Consider the following 21,019-nt stretch of genomic DNA (forward strand, 5'->3'; position numbering starts at 1 on the left):
GCCCTAGAGTCAGGAGTACCACAGTTCAAATCCGGTCTCAGACACTTAATAATTACCTAGCTGTGTGGCCTTAGGCAAGCCACTTAACCCCGTTTGCCTTACAAAAACCTAAAAAAAAATAAAATACATACAAAGGACAGAAAAAGTTCAGAAAGAAATGTAGTCAAGACAAATTTTGAAAATAACTTAATGGTGACTTTATTGAATACTAAAGGAATCAAGGAGATTATTTAATTGTGGGAATTGAGTGAACCTTACTGACTCCATCTGGTGACTCAGTTCTGGAGCTAGCTCAGTTCCCTTTTTATTCAGTTATGAGTCTGGTCCAAATTCTATCTTATGAGAAAATTTTATTCAATTGTGGGAATTGGGAGAAACTTTTATTGTATTGTTTGTAACTAGCCCTAAGCATCTGGGTAACTGGACCCTTATTCACAGCTGCTTAGAGACCCTTAACTAAGAAGTTAAATTATGCCGACCAGAAACCCAGTCAGATCCTAAGATTGAAGCAAGGGGTTTTCTTACAATTGTACATATCAAGCAATTCATGTATCTTTTTTTTACAAAGCAATAAGGTTGAATGACTTGCCCAAGGTCACACAGCTGAGTCAATATTAAATGTCTGAGGTTAAATTTGAACTCAGGTCCTACTGACTCCAGGGCTGGTGCTCTATCCACTTTACCACCTAGCTGCCCCAATTCATATATCTTTTCTGAAAATTGGCCCAATACTGATTAATCAGATATTTTTCCATGTTCTTTTGAGTGTTTGTGGACACTCTGGGGAATAAGACACTTCCTTTTCTGATTTCAGGCAAGCCTGGTTTGCTTTCCTTTCCCAGCTTGAAAAGTTTCTAATCTTTCCTCCAAATAAAAAATCAGAATACCTAATGTTGTATTGTTTCTTTTTAATTAATTGGTCTTATTTGATTAATTTTTTTTTATGTATGAAAGTTCATCTTCTCCTGTATTCAGGATCCAGGCCAAAAAAGAGATCTAATCCCAATTTCTTGGGCAATTGGCATGTATTGCTTAATAAAACAAAATGCTCAGAAGATAGAACCTTTGTTACTTCCATCATTTCATCTTTTACTTCCTACAATATTTCTCAAAAAACAAATTGTGCATCTTAGAGATTTGCAGTTTCATATATAATATTTTCTTTCAGTTTTCTTTTTTAATTAAATTTAGAACTAAAAAGAAATAAGGAAAGGTTCGATGTTCAAATGAGGGAGTATAGAATAGAGGGACTGTTAAAATAAAAATAACTATAGTATTAAAAAAAGTGAAAAGACAACAATAAAACTTTTTTCAAAGCTTGTGAAGCTAAGACTGTCCCAATAGATCCTAAAATGTGAACGGGACACTTAAATTCTGAAAATGTTTCCTTTTGGCTAGACATTAATCCAGGCTAACCACAATCCAGGGTGTAGGCTTTCATAGCTAATGTGTAGCATAGGGACATATCCTCCTCCCACTAGTAATTTTCTCCTTAGGAACAGGTAGTAATGTATCCTGTCAGAAGATAGCAGAGAATTTCCATTGGGACTTTTAAAAACATTCCTATAGAGTGGAGAGAATTTTCATTTGGAATTTTAAAAATGTTTTTATATTTTCAAGGAAAAAAGGTAATGAGGCCAGGAATTATATTGTACTCAACCTTCTGTTCAAGGGGGAAAGAGACAATTCCTGTAGATATATTTCCAGTGACTCAGGTTTTCTAAGTAGAGACCCAGAGAGTATTCTAGATCTAGGATTTACTAGTGGTAACTCATTGTGTACAATGGTGATAAGATTAGACTTCTAAGTATAACCACTGGAACTGTAACTAGCAGCCAGGACTAGGCCCTTGAAAGCTAAAATTAGCCACAGAAGATTAGGAATGAATTGAATTCAGCCAGAAGAGAAGATCTAAGAAAAGACTTGATTTGTTATAGAGTAGAAGGTTATTTTAACTTTGAAGACACTCCACCCCCCTGTTATTAACCAAATGCCTAAAAAGACATCCCAAGAGAAGAAATCAAGAGGGACTTAACTTTCCTTGCACACATGCACATTAGATAAACTCTTTAATTTTAGTTCAATTTTTTTCTAATAGCTAGGATTTCCTTTTCTTCCCTGACTTGAACCCAGAATCATAGAAATTTAGAGCTGGAGGGGTGACTAGGTGGCATAGTGGATAAAGCATGGCCCTGGAGTCAGGAGTACCTGGGTTCAAATCCGATCTCAGACACTTAATAATTACCTAGCTGTGTGGCCTTGGGCAAGCCACTTAACCCTATTGCCTTGCAAAAAAAAAAAAAGAAAAGAAAAGAAACCCCCAGGGACTGTTCTTGAAGATCTCCAATGAGGGAGAACCCACTATCTCAGAAGGCAGACCATTCCAGTTTTGGATAGGTCTAATTGTTTGGACACTTCTCTTTATGACAAGCTGAAATTTGTCTTTTTTGCAACTATTGTATATTCTTACTATTCTCTCCCCTCTGGAAAAAATGTAAATTCATTACAAGCAGGAAATATTTTATTCTTTGTACTTGTTTCCTCTGTAACAATACAATGCCTGTGAGCAGAGTAGACACTTAATACTTATTGACTGGGGCAAGCAGAATGAGTATAACCCCTCTTCCATATAATAATAATATATAATCCTTATACTGAGCTGAATGCTTAATAAATATTACTCCTTTGATTCTCATAACAATCCTACAAAGATAGGTACTATTATTACCCTCGTTTCACAGAGGAGGAAACTGGGACAATCAGAGGTTAAGTGACTTGCTCAAGTTAACACAGCTAGTATCTGAGGCTAAATTTGAACTCAGTTCTTCCTGACTCCAAATGCAGCTCTGGAGCTACTGTATCACCTAACACAAAGATATCCTATTTCCTGTATCCTCTTTTCTCCAAACTAAACATCTACAGTTCTTTCAAATGATCTTTATATGCCATGAACATGATTTGTTTCACCAACCTGGTCACCTTCCTCTGGATGCTCTTTTCTGTAATTCTAAAAATGTGAGTAGATGAATGAATGAATGAAAATAAGCAATTAAAAAAACTAGGTATATACCAGGCACTATGCTTATGACTGAAGATGCAAAGAGAAGTGACAGCTCCTTTTCTCAAGGAATTCATATTCTAATTAAAGGAGTCAACACTTTTAGGAACACTTCAAGGCAGATGGAAAGACCTGGTGGTCTTTAGTGTGCAAAGACAGATTAGATGACATTTAAGATTTGAAACTCTTCTCCATCACTTGAAGGCTAAACACTTTTCCTTTACTATCAAGCTCCTCCTTAATTAGTTCCCCACCTGTCTTCTCAGTGTTATTTACTGATGACTCTTTAAAGTAGTAATCAAAATTCTAGACAAGTAGAACTATTATTTTCCAAGAAATTGAAGGAATTAGAATTGGGAAGGAAGAGACAAAACTCTCACTCTTTGCAGATGACATGATGGTCTACCTAGAGAATCCCAAGAAATCATCCAAAAAATGACTGGAAACAATTAGCAATTTTAGCAAAGTTGCAGGTTATAAAATAAACCTTCATAAATCCTCAACATTTCTGTATATGTAGCAAGATACAGCAGGAAGAGCTAGAGAAAGAAATTCCATTCAAAGTAACCTCAGACAATATAAAATACCTGGGAGTCTATTTGCCAAGACAGACTCAGAATCTTTTTTGAAAACAACTATAAAATACTTCTCACACAAATTAAATCAGATTTAAATAATTGGGCAAATATCAACTGCTCGTGGATAGGTAGAGCTAATATAATAAAAATGACAATTCTACCAAAACTAAACTACCTGTTTAGTGCCCTACCAATCAAAATTCCAAAAAATTACTTTAATGAGTTAGAAAAAATTGTAAGTAAATTCACATGGAGAAATAAAAAGTCAAGAATTTCCAGGAGCTTAATGAAAAAAGTGCAAAAGAAGGTGGCTTAGCCCTACCTGATCTAAAATTATATTAGAACGCATCAGTCATCAAAACTGTTTGGTACTGGCTAAGAAATAGAGTGGTGGACCAGTGGAATAGACTAGGTCCAAAAGCAGGAGATGATTATAGTAATCTGCTGTTTGATAAACCCAAAGAATCTAGCTATTGGGATAAAAACTCCCTCTTTGATAAAAACTGCTGGGATAATTGGAAGTTAGTATGGAAGAAACTTAGATTAGACCAACACCTCACACCCTTTACCAAGGTAAGATCCAAATGGTTACACCATTTACACATAAAAAACAATACTATAAGCAAATTAGAAGATCAAGGACTAGTTTACCTGTCAGATCTATGGAAAGGGGAGCAGTTTATGACTAAGGAAGAGTTGGAGAACATAACCAAAAACCAATTAGATGATTTCGATTACATTAAATTAAAAAGCTTTTGCACAGATAAAACTACTGTAACCAAGATCAAAACAAATGTAGTAAATTGGGAAACAATCTTTACAACTAATGATTCTGACAAAGGACTCATTTCTAAAATATACAGAGAACTGAGACATATTTTTAAATCAAAAGCCATTCCCCAATTGACAAATGATCAAAGGATATGCAAAGGCAATTTACAGATGAGGAGATCAGAGCAATCCATAGCCATATGAAAAAATGCTCTAATTCATTAATTATTAGAGAAATGCAAATTAAAGCTTCTCTGAGGTACCACCCCACACCTCTCAGATTGGCCAATATGACCAGAAAGGATAATGATCATTGTTGGAAGAGTTGTGGGAAATCGGAGACCCTATTACACTGTTGGTGGAGCTGTGAACTCATCCAACCTTTCTGGAGAGCAGTCTGGAACTGTGCCTAAACTAGGCAACAAAAATGTGCATACCCTTTGACCCAGCAATACCACTACTGGGTCTATACCCTGAAGAGATGAAGAAAAAGGGTAAAAACATCACTTGTACAAAAATATTTATAGCAGCCCTGTTTGTGGTGGCAAAGAATTGGAAATCAAGTAAATGTCCTTCAATTGGGGAATGGCTTAGCAAACTGTGGTATATGTATGTCATAGAACACTATTGTTCTATTAGAAACCAGGAGGGATGGGATTTCAGGGAAGCCTGGAGGGATTTGCATGAACTGATGCTGAGTGAGATGAGCAGAAGCAGAAAAACACTGTACACCCTAACAGCAACATGGGGGTGATGTTCAACCTTGAAGGACTCGCTCATTCCATCAATGCAACAATTGGGAACAATTTTGGGCTGTCTGCAAAGGAGAGTGCCATCTATATCCAGATAAAGAGCCATGGAGTTTGAACAAAGTTCAAGGACTATTCCCTTTAATTTAGAAAAAAAAACCAGATATCTTATTGTCTGATCTTGTTACCTCTTAGACTTCTTGTCTCTTCCTTAAGGATATGATTTCTCTCTCATCGCAATCAATTTGGATCATTGCACACCATGGAAACAAAGTAAAGACTGACAGATTGCTTTCCATGGGGGGGTGGGGGGAGGGAAGTAAGAATGGGGGGAAAAATTGTAAAACTCAAATAATATCTTTTTTTTTTTTTAGGTTTTTGCAAGGCAAATGGGGTTAAGTGGCTTGCCCGAGGCCACACAGCTAGGTAATTATTAAGTGTCTGAGACCAGATTTGAACCCAGGTACTCCTGACTCCAAGGCCAGTGCTTTATCAATTCCGCCACCTAGCCGCCCCAAATAATATATTTAATTAAAAAACAATTTAAAAAAAAGAACTATTATTTTACCAGATACTTAGCATGTTTTGACATCTCCATGTTTTTGTCTGTGTTGTTCCTCTATCTGAAATGGCCTTCTCTGGTAGATTTTGCCTATGTAATTCCCATCTGTCCTTGAAGGCTCAGTTCAGTTGCCATCTTCTGTATGCCTTACTTGGAATCAGACTTTTCCTTTGCTACATATCCATAGCACTTTGTTCCTTTCTTGTTTATATTCTAACTTGCATTATGGTTATTTGCCATAAGTTAAACAGAATAGATTATGTCCTCCAGGGCCCAAGCAACTGCCTTAATCTTGGTATATATCCCCAAATAATAAACTACCAGTGAAGGGTTTTTCAATACTTTTCAAAAATCAAAGAGCCCCCTTGGTGAGAATATATGGTTTAACATGCAAAGGTAAAAATAATAATGAAGAAAAACTATTTAATCAGTGGGGAATAAATCTAGATAATTGCTTATTTTGCACTAGGATAAAATCCATTTTGTTTGGAAATCAAAGTGGGGGCAGAGGGACAGTTCCAGGATTGCTGCAAAAATGTACACCCATTCAAAGTGGAGGATTGGGGATGGAATAGTAGAAGACAAAAAAAAATAAACACTGCCCTTGAGAGCCACTGCTTCACCCCCTTCTTATATACTCACCTTCACACCTTCCCCAAAAAACAAAACAAACTATAGATTTGGTGTGAGGCAGAGATTTCACTATTCTATAGGTCTTATTTAGAAGAATCATAAGATCAAAGATGGAGAGGCAGAAAGGACCTTAAAGATTATCTGATCGATTCTTGTTGTATATCTGAGGGTAAAACCAAGGTCATCCTGCCCAATTGCCTTCTCTGTGAGCTGTGTCAAGAGCATTTAGTAGAAGAGAGGATTATGATCCCAAACTAAGGCCCTCCATAGTTCTTGGATTAGAAGGAACTCTCTTCACCCTTTGCCCTCTCCTTAACAATAAGCATTAAGAAGTGGCAGGGATCATTCTCATTCTCCACTTCTCCTATCATTACCTTTAGTTGCCATAAGGACCCAGGACATTAGAGGAAACCCATCACTTCATTCTGTCTGTCAGTACCAAGCATCCTGCTTTTCCTCTAATAAGACTTAAAAAGATGTTCCCAACCCTATGTACTGTATACATGGTTTTTCTGCCATGTACTGTATGGACTGAAAAAAAAAAGATTATCTGATCTAACTTTTTTTTTCCTCACTTTATTTTTCCTGAGGTTTCTCTTTCTTAGTGGGGGCAGATTATATTTACTTTTACAACCTGACTCTTGTAATTAATATGTTTCATGGCTACACATTTTTAACTTACACAAGTAACTTGATTTCTCATGGGGTGGGAGGTTGGAAGGAAGGGAGGGAATTTGAAACTCAATGTTTTGGAAGTAAATGTTGAAACTTGCATGGAGCTGGGATAAAAAATTTTTGAATAAAATAAAAAACAAAAAAACATTATCTGGTCTAACATCTTCACTTTGCAGATGAGAAAACTAAGGTTTCAGATTTGCCCATACAAGTATTAAACAGCACAGTCAGAATTTGAATTCAGTTCTTTTGACTTCAAACCCAGCACTTTTCCATTGAACAATCAAAAAGCAATCAACAACAGAAAAGCAAATATGAGCTTTTTTTTAATAAAAAAAATTTTCCTTCCCTGAAACATTTTGAAAGGCAGGAGTTTGAACTAAAAAAGATAGAAGTGGAGGAAAAGGGGTGGTGTGAAATTAAAAGTAATGAGATGAAATAACTTGACCAAGTGTCAAAGGTGGTTAAATTGTGGCTGCTAAAGTGAATAAATCTCACATTGAAAGTTGTACCAATCCTTCCTACTTCTCCTGTGCCCTCAATACCATCTAATTATAGCTCTGAGAGAAAGAGAGAATTAAGGCAGGGAACAAATTACTATTTGAGGCATAAAGACCAATGGTAAATTCTGCAACCCAATGCCTGGTTATATGCAAGAAACATCTTTATGTACAGAGGACTATGTACCTATCAGGCATTGAATATAAATTGGCTAGAGTTGTCTGACAAGCCCTTTGTTGGGAATAGGAGGTCACTTTGCCCTTCATTAAACTGTGGCCCAAGACAGAATGCAGTATTCTTAGGTCCTGAAAGATCCCCTTATGTCCCTGTTCCTTCTTGGCATCCAAGACCTGGAAAGTGAAATAAAAATTACACAGTTACTTTTCTATAATAACTAACATTTATATGATGCCTTAAGCTTTGCAACTTGCTTTCCACGAATTACCTGGATCTATCCTCACAACAATCCTGGGAATTAGGTATTATTGTTATGTCGATTTTATAGATGAGGAGACTGAGGAAGGCAGGGACTGATGTGCCTAGGGTCACACAGCTAGTAAATATTTGAAGCAGGCAGGTCAAAGCCCTGCACAAGGACCTTGGCAGAAGGTAGGTCTCACTTTATGAGAAAAATTCTAGAATTGTGGAATAGTAGTAAGACATTATATTACAATGTCTTCCATTTAAATATAGAACACTTTTTAATTTTTCAAAGTCATTTCATCTTATTTGGTACTCATAACCACCCTGAGAACTTGATAGGACAAGTATTATTCTTATTTAACAAATGAGGAAACTAAAGCATAGAAAAATAAGATAATTTCCTTTGATCTAAAGATGCCATTGCTTGGTGTCAAACTCAAATAAAAATAGGGTCTCTAAACTATACATAAATATTCTTGTAGCCCACATATTGCTTTAGAAAACCACATATGAATATTATTTATGTTTTAATCATATCTTTGCTTATTTTGTTAAACATTTCCCAATTACATTTTAATCTGGTTCAGGTAGCACTCAAGAGAATTAGAATGGTCCACATGTGTGAATCCACAAATGTAAGTCTGATGCTTCTCCACCAGTGTTTATAGAATCATTTTTATGCTAGTAAAGGACTTTATCTTCAGCAAAATTGATGATCATTAATTTGCACATAATTAAAGAAATTGTGGTATAGGAATGTAATAGATATAAAGAATTCAGAGAAGCATAGGAAGACTGATATAGACATGGTAAAGCCATGAAAACACAAAAAGAAAAGTATTTAATAAACATTTTCTATGTAACAACCACTTTGCTAAGTTTTGAGAAGGAATACAAATAGAAAAATAAGACTAATTCCTGCCTTCCCCTCCAATAGGGAGGTTGTAGCAGTAGTAACCAGGGAAAGGGTTTTGGTTAGGAAAGTAATTGGGATGATGAGTAGAACAAAAGGGCCTTCTTTCCAGAAGCAATGATAGAGTTCAATAGATTCCAATTCTCAGAGTAAGAAGCTGAAGTAAGGATGGTACAAGACAGCCCCAGGGTAGAAGATGGTTAGGTGAAGAAGAGACTTCAAGGTCCAATGTAAATGAAAAAAAAATGCTGAATGCTATGTGATTATGATGACCATACTTGACCCTGAAGGATAGATGAGAAAATACACTACACCTACCTTCCTTCACTGGAGACAGAGTGTGTGGGGCATTGGATACGCTGTTGCTTTTAATTAAAGTGTTGGTTAGTTTTTCTGAATAGTCTTTTTTCTTTTAATTATTTTTTGTTACTTTACTGAGGAGTGCAAAGAGAAGGTAAGTATGCAGAAAAGAAAGTAATACACATTTTTAACCTATATCAAATAACTTGTTTTCTCAATGAGGCAGAGTGAGACAGAAGGAAAGGAGAGCATTTAGAACTCAGGGTTTTGGAAGTGGATGTTGAAACTTGTCTATGTATGTAATGGGGGGGGAGAAAAGGTGATACAAAAGCAAAAAATAACAATAAAAGGTTTTTCTTAATTTTAAAGAAAAGTTAAATAACCAACCTAAAGGGACATAGCTAATTCAAAATTCAAACCCTTCATAGTTTCTCTATCTGATATTTAAGGTGGAGGGAGACAAAAATTGTTCAAGGATGTACAGAGCTCCTCTAAGTAACCTCTTCTCCTGGGCAATTGTTCTAAAGCCTATGTCCCTAAACAAGGATCCATGAAAGGCATCTGTGGATAGATTTCAGAGAGCCCATGAGCTTGGAACATTTAATATTTTGACAGCTGTTTTTGTATTATGAATGACTAGATGACTAGATGGGACACTTAAATAGATCACTAGGCTTGGAATCAGGAATACCCAAATCCAGCCTCAGATTGTAACTGTGTGATCCTGGGCAAGTCACTTAACTCTGAATTTCCTCATCTACTAAATGAGATGGAGAAGGACATTGTAAGCCACCCCAGTATCTTTGCCAAAAATACCCAAAATGGGAACTTGAAGAGTTGGACAAAAATGAACAACAGCAAAAATTTCCAATGCAATTCATTTCCTATGTAATCTTATTTACATATATTTTATTCATTTAAAAGCATTATTGTTCTGAGAAAGGGTCCATAAGCTTAATCTGTAAAATGAACTGGAGGAAGGACATTGTAAATGACTCCAGTATCTTTGCCAAAAATACCACCAAATGGGGTCATGGAGAGTTGAACACAAATGAACAATAGCAAAAATTTCCATTGTAATTGTTTTCCAAAATAATTACATTTATTTTATGTGTTTAAAAGTATTGTTATTCTGAGAAAAGGTCCATAAGCTTCATCAGACTCCCAAAGGGATCCATGACACAAAAAAAGGTTCAGAACCCCCATTTTAAAGAATCTGGCTCAATCCCAGCTCATCACAGTCATCAGGGCACAAGGAAGTCTTCACTCTTTTCTAGGGGATTAGGTCACAGGTTGTGATCTAAGGGTGCATAGTCAAAGATCTAGATTAAACTCCTTCTCAACTTAGTGTATATTTTAAAAAAAAAGGAGCAGCAACAGAGGGAGGTCTTAGAGTACAGATTATAAAGAACAAGGAATCACAGGTTATGAAATTCTGAAAGACAGAATGATAAGAGAAAAAAGCTAGAATTCAAGTTCTAGAACTAGAAGCTGTAGTTGGGGCAGTAGCACTGAGGGCAATGAGTCAAGAGGAACAGAGCATGGGGAGAAAAACATAAAAAAATACTAGGTTTTATTTTGGATATCTAAGTCTTTCTTTTTTTTTCTTTTTTTTTTAGGTTTTTGTAAGGCAAACGGGGTTAAGTGGCTTGCCCAAGGCCACACAGCTAGGTAATTATTAAGTGTCTCAGACCGGATTTGAACTCAGGTACTCCTGCTTTATCCATTATGCCACCTAGCCACCCCAAATATATTTATCAATAGTGTTCCTTCCTGTTTCTTTCTCAGAGGAGCTGAATAATGTATGGAGAAAACTGAATAATGTGATCTCTGGAAAAAAGAGCAAGTCACCTGGTTCATCTGTATCAATTTCTTTGCAAATCTTTCTTTTTGAAAATAATCTTTATGATCTCTTTTCTCAAGTATATAGAGAATTGAATCAAATTTATAGAATACAAGTCATTCCCCAATTGTTAAACAATCAAAGGATATGAACAGGCAGTTTTCAGATGAAGAAATCAAAGTTACCTATAATCATATTTTAAAAAATGCTCTAAATCACCCCCAGAGGAAAAAAAACTGCTGTTGTCTGAGTATAGACCAAAACTTACTCTTTTTTTTTACTTTTTTGTGTTTTTTTTCCCCTTTTGGTATGATTCTTCTTTCACAAGATGACTAATATGGAAATATATTTTGCATGATTGCACATATATCTAATTGCTTACCATCTTAGAGAGTAAGTAGGGGAGCGAGAAAGAAACTATTTGAAACTCAATTGTCTTTACATAGAATTAAGAAAAAATATTATATCAAAAAATGACATGAGGATAATTTAAGAAAAACTTGGGAAGACTTAAGCAATAGTTTATGATAACTGGGAATGACTTAATAGCAATCCTAAAGGACTCATGATGAAAAATTCCATCCTCCTCCAGAGGAAGAACTGATGGCATCTTAATACAGATCAAAGCATACTATTTTTCAGTTTCTTTTTGTTCAAGTTTACTTACACAAAATAACTAATATAGAAATGTTTTACATAATTGTACACATTTACTCTGTATCAAATTGCCTACCATCTCAGGAAGAGGGGGGAGAGAAGGGATGGAGAGAAATAATTTAGAACACAAAACTTTAAAAAAACCCACTAAATGTTAAAAATTGTTTCTACATGTAATTGGGGAAAATTAAAATATTATTTAAAGAAAGTAAAACTTCATAAGCAAATAATTCCTTTCCTTACCAGCCTTACCCACCCCTCAAACACCTTTATAAAACACTTCACTGTGACATTTAGGTTTTAGCTACATTAGAGAACACATCATATCACATGAACAAAAAAAGAAAATCTGAAAGATTTCACCTTATCCCAAAAGCATATGTAAATATATGTATGTGTGTATATGTATATAGATACATATATACACATATATATTCATACATATATGTTGTTGACCTTGATAGAAAATATGAATCTCCCCGTTGTATCAATGGGTGGCATGGACATCCTGAAGGGAGAAGATTCACATTTTTTTGTGGAGATCTTACCTTCCCTGATAAGGCACAAAAGTCCAGACGTGAGAAGACATTCCCTTCTGGCAAGTCCTTCAAGCATGTCCTCCTGAACATTCTTCCTAGGAATTCCCATATTTAATAAATATATTATTTTCTGTGTGTGTGTATAAGTCACATACATATATACATATATATCAGATATATGACATATAGATAGATGGATATCCAAGAAAGATCTATTAGCCATGTTAACAAAAATTAGGGTACTTTATAATAATCTCAATAATGAAGCACTGAAATGAGTAAATAAACTGATGAATTTCTTAGTCTCATACATATTAACATGGTTATGTAATATTGACTACATAGTGGTCAATAGAGTTTTGCTTCATTTGGGACCTTTAAGATGAACCACACTTCCTGGGAGCCTTTATAAAACTAAACGTAAACTATTTGGTTTTAATAGATACATCTACTACAACCATTAGTTACACATATTTTTCTATAGACACGATGCTTTGAACATGGCAAAATTAACATAATAAATAATACTATAAAAATAGTATTGATGTAGCATTTAAGGTTGGTAAAGTGCTTTACAAATATTTTCTCAATTTTATTCTTGCAATTATTCTGTAAATTAGGTGCTATTATTATTATTTCTCTTTTACATTTGTGGAAGCTGATATAGAGAGAGATTAAGAGACTTGCCCGGGATCATACAGCTGATAAGTGTCTGAGATTAGATTTGACTTCCAGTCTTCCTGACTCCAGGTCCACTACTTTTATCCCCTATGCCTCCTAGTACATATAAAGGTTTAAGGTTTACAAAGTGGTTTTTTTTTAATTTAAGGCAATGAATGGGTTAAGCAACTTACCCAAGGTCACACAGCTAGGTAATTATTAAGTGTCTGTGGTTGTATTTGAACTCAGGTCCTCCTGACTCCAGAGCCAGTGTTCTATCTACTTCACCACCTAGCTGGCCCCAAAGTGGTTTTTTTATATACTATTTTTATATATTCTTGTAAGGAAGGCATTATAAATTGTACTACCTCCATTCTACTATATGAAACATACTCAGAGAGTTTGAGTAACTTCTGTCCATGTGAAAATGACTTACAAAGAGCAAGTCATCTTTGCAATTTCAAGTTCTAGACGATGCTGAGAATTAGGATGGTCATTGTAAGACAGGTGACAAACTGCCTTTGAAAGGCAGCTCTAATTCCAATGTAGTCATATCCTTCGTAATTTAAGCTATCCCTGAACAGAGTTGCATCATTCCAATTCTGGGACTTAAAAAAAAAGGGCTCCCTCATAATCTCAGCCCTCCCCCCAAAAAAATGGCTAAAGAAAATTAACTACTGGGAGACAGGCAAGTGGCAGAAAACAAATTGGAGTACACCAATGGAAAATAGACTATAGAGATCCAGGGAAAGAGAGAATGGCCAAATTGGCAGCTTCTTAGAACAAATGGATGTCCTGCTGCAGAGAGGTCACTCAACTCAAGACTAAGAAGAGAATTTATCTAGTTAAGACATACATTACTACTTCAGCCTACCCCCATTCTCCAGAAGAGTGGAGGAGAAAGGCATTCCTTGGAAATCTGAAAAGAAAAGGATTTTTTTTGCTTTCTCTGGCTGCTGACATATTCCTTTGCTATTCACTCTACAGGGCCCACATTCCTATGACTCACTGCTAACACCTTTCTAGACCTTTTACACTATCCTGTATGTGGTATCTTTGAACACCTGGCTTACCAAACCCTTAGATTAACAGTTTGTCAAATGGCCTTCTTAGTATAAGTTTTATGTTTTGTTATTCAATGAATCACTAAAAGTATGCTTTCCTGGAGAGTAGAAGTAAGTAAATCTCTCAATTATCCAATAAATATTTATCAATCAGATGTTAGAAGCAGACTGTGGATCATTGAATTGATTGATATAGGAACTCCAGAAAATTCCTGCATTAAAGTAGATGAATGCCTTTTCTGAAATTTATAGCCTCAGAGAATTGTCTAGAGCAGAATTGTCAAATACCTGCCCTCTGTCCCATAGCTACAACTCCAAAGTATGGACAGAAACAGATTAAAATATAATTAGACTTATTTTTTTTTTAGGTTTTTGTAAGGCAAACAGGGTTAAATGGCTTGCCCAAGGCCACACAGCTAAGTAATTATTAAGTGTCTGAGACCAGATTTGAACCTAGGGACTCCTGACTCCAAGACCTGTGCTTTATCCACTGTGCCACCTAGCCGCCCCTGATTAGACTTATTAAAAAATAAATAAAAATACAAAAAAATAAATAAGGTCAATGTATGGTTTTCTAAGTCAATAAGCAAAGTTCAAGTGCCCCCTTTTCCATTTGTATTTGACACTATTGACTTTGAGCACTGAGAGGTTAAGTAAGCTCAGAGTTATAGTATCAGTATGTATCAGGTAGGACCTGATCTCAGTCTTTCTGACTTAGAAGCTAGACTTCTATTTCGCCTCTGCCTCTTCTCAAAGACAAAAATGAGGTAGATACTTTCAGAGTTTGCCTGAAACACTTACAACTGAATTGATGATGAAAATTTTGTATTATCTATACAATTTCCCTGACAAGGTTAAAACTCCCCCAAAAGAAATGGGTGGGTCATTCCTCCTAGAAGAGAGCATTAGGCTGGATGGAATGGAATAATTTTATAAGTTAGAGACTTTGAGGAAATCATACTTCCTGAAATTCTGAAGACTCTGTCAAAGTCTTGGAAAATGAAAATATGCATCAATAATAATGAAGAAAAATAGATTTGACATAATTCCAAATGAGTGTGATATTCCCTCTTAAGAGTTAATATTCCTAGTAAAGTCCTCTCAGGGTTACAAAAATTATTAAAACAAAGACAGATTATTACTTTTAGACTATTCTTCGAAGAAAGAGGGAGAGAGACCTTGCATTCCAAGCCAAGCACCCTCCCAATTCTCTTAGGGGGAAATAGTGGACTATTTCTAGAGAGACCTTGCATTTTCAGTTAGTCAACTATTTGATGATAAAACTATCTTAACTGGGAAAACAGTAGACTGTTCCCATAAGAAAAACCTTGCATTCCAAAGAAGCTCATAAGACTCCTTGTTTGATGATAAGTAAACTGTTACTTCAATGAGATAGTTATAATCCTGAAGGTTATTCTCACCATCTGAATGGTGAGGTAATATTTTATGAAAACCTGTCATTCTTTTCTTTGTTGCTGGGGTAGATTTTCACAAGTAGAATATAACTCTGAAGACTAACCAATGAGTCGACAGAGAGGGAAGATAAGGAGGAGGAGGGGATCATGTTAGGCCATGTAATCTTACTTGACTGTCATTTGGGGGCAGCTCCTTGATCTTCACTACCATTGTGAGACTTGGAGTGTGCCCTTTTCTTGAGAAAAATCAAAATAAACTATCTTTTTTGCTCAGAGGAGTCTCTATATTTTTTAATTGAATTTTTATCCCATACACAAAGAACCAATGAGGAAATATGCTGCCCAGTATGCTACTTACTTCTTTTTTTTTATTTTTCCAATTACACGTAAAAATAGTTTTCAACATTCATTTTTGTAAGATTTTGAGTTCCACATTTTTCTCCCTTCCTCCTTTCCCTTCCCCCCTCCTTGTGGAGGTTACAAATATACAATCATATTAAACATATTTCCATATTACTCAGGTTTTGAAAGAAAAATAAGAACAAAAGGGAAAAAATGAGAAAGAAAAACAAAATAAATTTCAAAAAGAGAAAATTGCATGTTTTGGTCTGTATTGTCTCTGTAGTTTTTTCTCTGGATATGAATAGCATTTTCCATCACAGGTATTTTTAAATAGCTCATTATTTAGAAGAAATCACTATTACTAATCATATCTGATCATCACTCAATGTTGCTGTTAAGGTATATGAAGTTTTCCTGATTCTTCTCAATTCACTCAGTATCAGTTCATCTAAGTCCAATTTTTTCTGAAATTCATCTGCTCATTCAATAGCTCATGCTATTTACAGAACAATAGTATTCCATCATCCAACAATATCATTCCATCAATCATATATTCAATTTGTTTAACGATTCCCCAATTGTTGGGCTTTTTAGAATTGTCCTTGATCACTGAACTGCTGGGAGGAGCTAAGTCCATCATAGTTGATCAAGAAACAATGTTGCTGTTAATGAGAGATAAACATTTTCAAATATGACCAGTGTGGGAATTTGTTTTTCTCAACTGCATATCTATTAAAAAGATATTTATTTTTATTTTGGAGGAGGGAGATAAAATATAGAGCAGAGCTATTCATTAGACTGCCAAAAGAAAAAGAACAAGAAAGTTATTGAAACATTTTTTTAAAAAATACACAAAAGAGAACAAAAGGAAATCCAGGGGAAACAACTGCCAGGAGACCCACTCTGAAAATTACATGTTGAATTTTTTATATACTTAAAAAGAAAAGACAGTTGTAGAGATTCATAGTAAATAATCCTTTTTTTATGTTCTATGATTTATATGGAACCGTTCACTTTATTTGATATTTGACAAATTTAGAGTATCAAAAAAACCCTTAAGAAGTAGAAGGTCCACTATTTTTCCCTCTATAGTTTACTATGCAAATTTTTTTTAGCTTAGACATTAGATTGATAATTGGAGATAATCCTTCCCCCTTCCTCTAGGATACTAAATCAAGAGGACCAAGAACTAGCTAAAAACAATTTTGACTAATACAGATGGTACCTTTGCATCTCCATCTATTCTTTGATCATAAATAATGCTTACAAACAATCAGCATTGGCCCTTACAGCATGAACTGGGACCAATTAATATGCAAGTAGATCTGCTGCCAAATTACAATTAGAAAGTCTTGTCTTGCTTTATGTACTGTTGATATTCATTCACTTCCTTTGAGAAATTTAATAGACCCCTTGCCACATACTCCTTCCCTACCAAGACAAACCTAAAACTCCAGATCCCCCAAAAGCAGATCTTCTAGGCTTCATAGAAAAGACAATAGGCTCAAACTCATGGTTTTATATATAGCTTGGTAAAATTTGGAACAAACAGATAAATTTCAAACTATTTGTAGTTCAGTTGAACTGAAGATCAACATACCCATGGTAACATAGGTATACTACCCATGGGTAGTGCATACCCATGGGTATACTACCATGGTTTCATGGTAGTATATCTGCTTCTTTGTTGATTTACTACAAAAGACAAATTGGGGGGCAGTTAGGTGGCACAGTGGATAGAGCATTGGCCCTGGAGTCAGGAGTACCTGAGTTCAAATCCAGCCTCAGACACTTAATAATTGCCTAGCTATGTGGCTTTGGGCAACACTTAACCCCATTTGCCTTGCAAAATCCTAAAAAAAAATAAAAAGACAAATGGGAAGTTGTACCTGGTTGTCTTTTCCTTCCCAACCTCCCTCCCTTAAACCTCCCTTGACACCATAGAATAAATACTTGGGATGATGTCACTCAGATATCCAAAAGTGCTAGAAATTTTCTAGCTACAGATTTTCCCAGTTAGTTGGGGGACAAAATAGGAAAGATCTGAATTGGTTGATACCTTTTCACTTGTGGACAGCGAAGAATTGGATAGTACTATTTTCATGTCTGAAGCAAGCAGAACAAAATGTACCCGCAAGAGCTGGAGGACACTATCAGGTATAGGGAGGTGAGAGAGAACAGAAATCCCAGGAAGCTTCTTCTAATTTAAACTGATTGTTTTTGCTATGCAGTTGTTAAACAGTTGTTTTCATTGCTATTGAAGGGTTGGAAGTATTGTCAGATTCCATTGAATTTTAAGGCCCTGAGACAATCCCCAGTTGCACCATCTAGATTAAAGGTCTATTTGTCTCTGACAGAGTAATTGTCATAATGCTGGGCACAGGGACAAAACTTGGGTCAGGATTTTCTTATCAAGACTGCTTTGTCCAATATGATTTCTGAAACCTGAGGATAGGCTACATAATATCACAAGTGGGGAGAGCTGGAAATCGGTAGAGAAGTAGAACTTCGTGTGTCTTTACCCAAAAGGTATAGGCAAATGCCCAAAATGCCCTCGGGGATAATTCAATTCTTGAAGCATGACAGACCAACCAGAGGATTTGAGAATCAACAAGTTTTCTGACCTAAACTCCAGCACTTGATTTAATGCACAAAGGACCGTGGATAAACCACCTGGCTATTCCAGTAAAGTAGAGATAATGGCCTGTCATGACTCCCTAGGGTGCTATGTAGAGTGACAAGTTAATGGGAATAAAGTTCATTGAATAAGCAAAGGGTCTCATAAAATTTCTATGTAATCTTCTAACACAGAGAGCAGAGAAAATCTTGACAATAAATATTATAGGAATGAGATTCCCTCAAGTGTAATTGATTTCTGTCTTTAAGCATTTGACTAGAAACACTGAGGTTTCAGGAAAACTGTCATGATAAGCTGGTCCCAAATAGAGCATATCTTCTTGGCCCTTAATACTTGCCTTTCATATCCATCATTCAATATGAACAGGTGGGAAAATCACAGCAAAAAGTGAAAATCCCAGTAACTTCCTCTACTGGTGTGTGGAATCCAGATGCCCAGATAATGTCATATCGGAAGGATCCCATTCCATTAAAAAAAGATCTTAATGGTCTGTTTCCAAGTATTCCATCATGCTGGTGAGTATAACAAGCCCCCAAAATAAAAAGAAAATCTAAAATATATGGCTTCTATGCTGGCAAGAATGGCCTAAGGTACAGAAATCTGCATTTTCCAAACATATGGCAAAGATTTTTGTAATTTATTAGTTAATGCTAGGACATTTCTCCCTTCTTCTTTTCCCCCATTTAAATTATGGATCCTCAAGTCCTCCCTCCCACCAGAAGAAAATGTCTATTCTGTATATATTTTATACAAAATTTATCACTGTACATGTTGTTTCTTCCAGTAGAATGTAAGCTCTTTGAATGCAAAGACTATTTTGGCTATGACTTTGAATCTCAGGAACTGGCATGCAGCAGGAACTTAATACTTATTTAATTGAAAATAAAATTTAACCACCCCACGGTGTATGTAAGAAAATGGATAGAAACTGGAATTTGAAGGAACCTGAAGAAATAAGAGAAAAGAAAGAACTTGTAGAGAGAGAATGTTGGCAACTGATGGAAAAGAAGAGAAGATTGAAGAGGGTTTTTGGGAGGTTTTTGGTTACATCTGTCTTGTCCCAGGAAAAAAAAATGGCAGTGGCAAAGAGACAGACAGACAGACAGAGACAGAGACAGAGAGATTGCTTTTGTTCTCTCCACCCTTTGTGTACTGAATAACCACAACCTGAAAAGAGGAAATGACTTAGGCAGTTCTGAGAAGCCCTTCTAGACAGAGTCTTCCTACTCTGAACTGTGAAATAGTTTGTAAATTTATGTATGGTTATGCTCAGATATCATCCTGGGTTCCTGTTATCCCACTGACTTCTGGCATTGATAATGACAATAATTGATAATGACAATAATAATAAATGACAATAACAATAATGACAATAATAATAAGGTATAAAACCTTCACTGAACCCCAAGCTGGGTACTTTGGCTGACATTGATTTTGTCTCTTTAACAAGGTATGAAATTCCCTCTCGGGGCAGCTAGGTGGCATAGTGGATAAAGCACTGGCCTTGGAGTCAGGAGTACCTGGGTTCAAATCTGATCTCAGACACTTTAATAATTACCTAGCTGTGTGGCCTTGGGCAAGCCACTTAACCCCATTTGCCTTGCAAAAACCTAAAAAAAAATTCCCTCTCAAGGTTAAATCTCTGAGAAGTTAACTCAACCTTTCCCTGGGTACTATCCTTCTGAGACCACCCTGAAGATGACTGATGACTCATGATTACTCATCAATGTCTTGAACAATTGAACTACATCCTTGGAACTTGATGTACCTTAAATACATAGGGGAGTGTTACATGCAGTGTCTCAACTTTCCTGGGTGGGAGCAACAATCAAAGACTAGGAAAATCTCCTAAGGTGTCAGTGACACAAGAGAATCTAGAATCTAAGGGTTTCAAATGTCAATTCAAAATAATTTGATTTCTTTGTAATAAGAGCTGGCTCTCTGAGAAGAAGAAGTGGAAGGAATACAGAAGAGGGTTCAATATAGTGATGTAAAAAATATCAGCACCAGCCCTGGAGTCAAGAGGACCCGAGTTCAAATTTGACTTCAGGCATTTATAAATTGCCTAGCTGTGTGGGCCTTGGGCAATTCACTTAACCCTATTGCCTTAAATAAATAAATAAACAAACAAACAAATAAATAAATAAATGACTGACTGACTGAATGAATGAATAAATAAAAGTTACCAGGAAAATGGCCAACAGCCCTCTATATGTTCCAGACCCTGTTAATTACTTAAGGTGATAAACTGCTGTGATATTAAATCCAAGATTAAGGCAGCTAAGTGTAGCAATGGAAACACTGGCCTTGCAATCAGGAAGACCTGAATTTAAATTCTACTTCTCTATTTCTTCATCTACAAAATCAAGATAATAATCAAAAGAGCTATAGTTTATGCAAAATCTAAAAGTACTATATTATTAAGTATTATGAAATTATGAAAGGATCTCAAATGATAGTGATTTTTAAATCCTTAACATCAGTACCTATTCCTACACCTTCTTTTCCCCTAACTCTGACTGTCTTTCTCAACCTGGGCTTAGAACTAAAATGGCATACCACATTTGCCAAAATAAAACAGCTGGGAGCGGCTAGGTGGTACCGTGGATGGAGCACTGGCCCTGGAGTCAGGAGTACCTGAGTTCAAATCCAGCCTCAGACACTTAATAATTACCTAGCTGTGTGGCCTTAGGTAAGC

At 35.8% G+C, this 21,019-nt stretch overlaps 1 protein-coding gene across 3 annotated transcripts in view; it reads right to left on the reverse strand.

The window, feature by feature from the left end:
* The window catches only part of RNF14 (ring finger protein 14), a 121,301-nt gene that overhangs the window by 10,159 nt on the left and 90,123 nt on the right, over nt 1-21,019 (reverse strand). For 2 of the 3 annotated variants that reach the window (XR_012473790.1, XR_012473792.1), the window contains one exon: nt 7,714-7,877. The exons of the other annotated variant lie outside the window; for it this stretch is intronic. The gene's annotated coding sequence lies outside the window, so the exon portion shown is untranslated. The remainder of the gene's footprint in view (nt 1-7,713; nt 7,878-21,019) is intronic. 3 annotated transcript variants of the gene reach the window in all.

This window comes from Macrotis lagotis, chromosome 1, assembly GCF_037893015.1.
Source record: "Macrotis lagotis isolate mMagLag1 chromosome 1, bilby.v1.9.chrom.fasta, whole genome shotgun sequence".
In the NCBI taxonomy this organism is placed as follows: domain Eukaryota; kingdom Metazoa; phylum Chordata; class Mammalia; order Peramelemorphia; family Peramelidae; genus Macrotis; species Macrotis lagotis.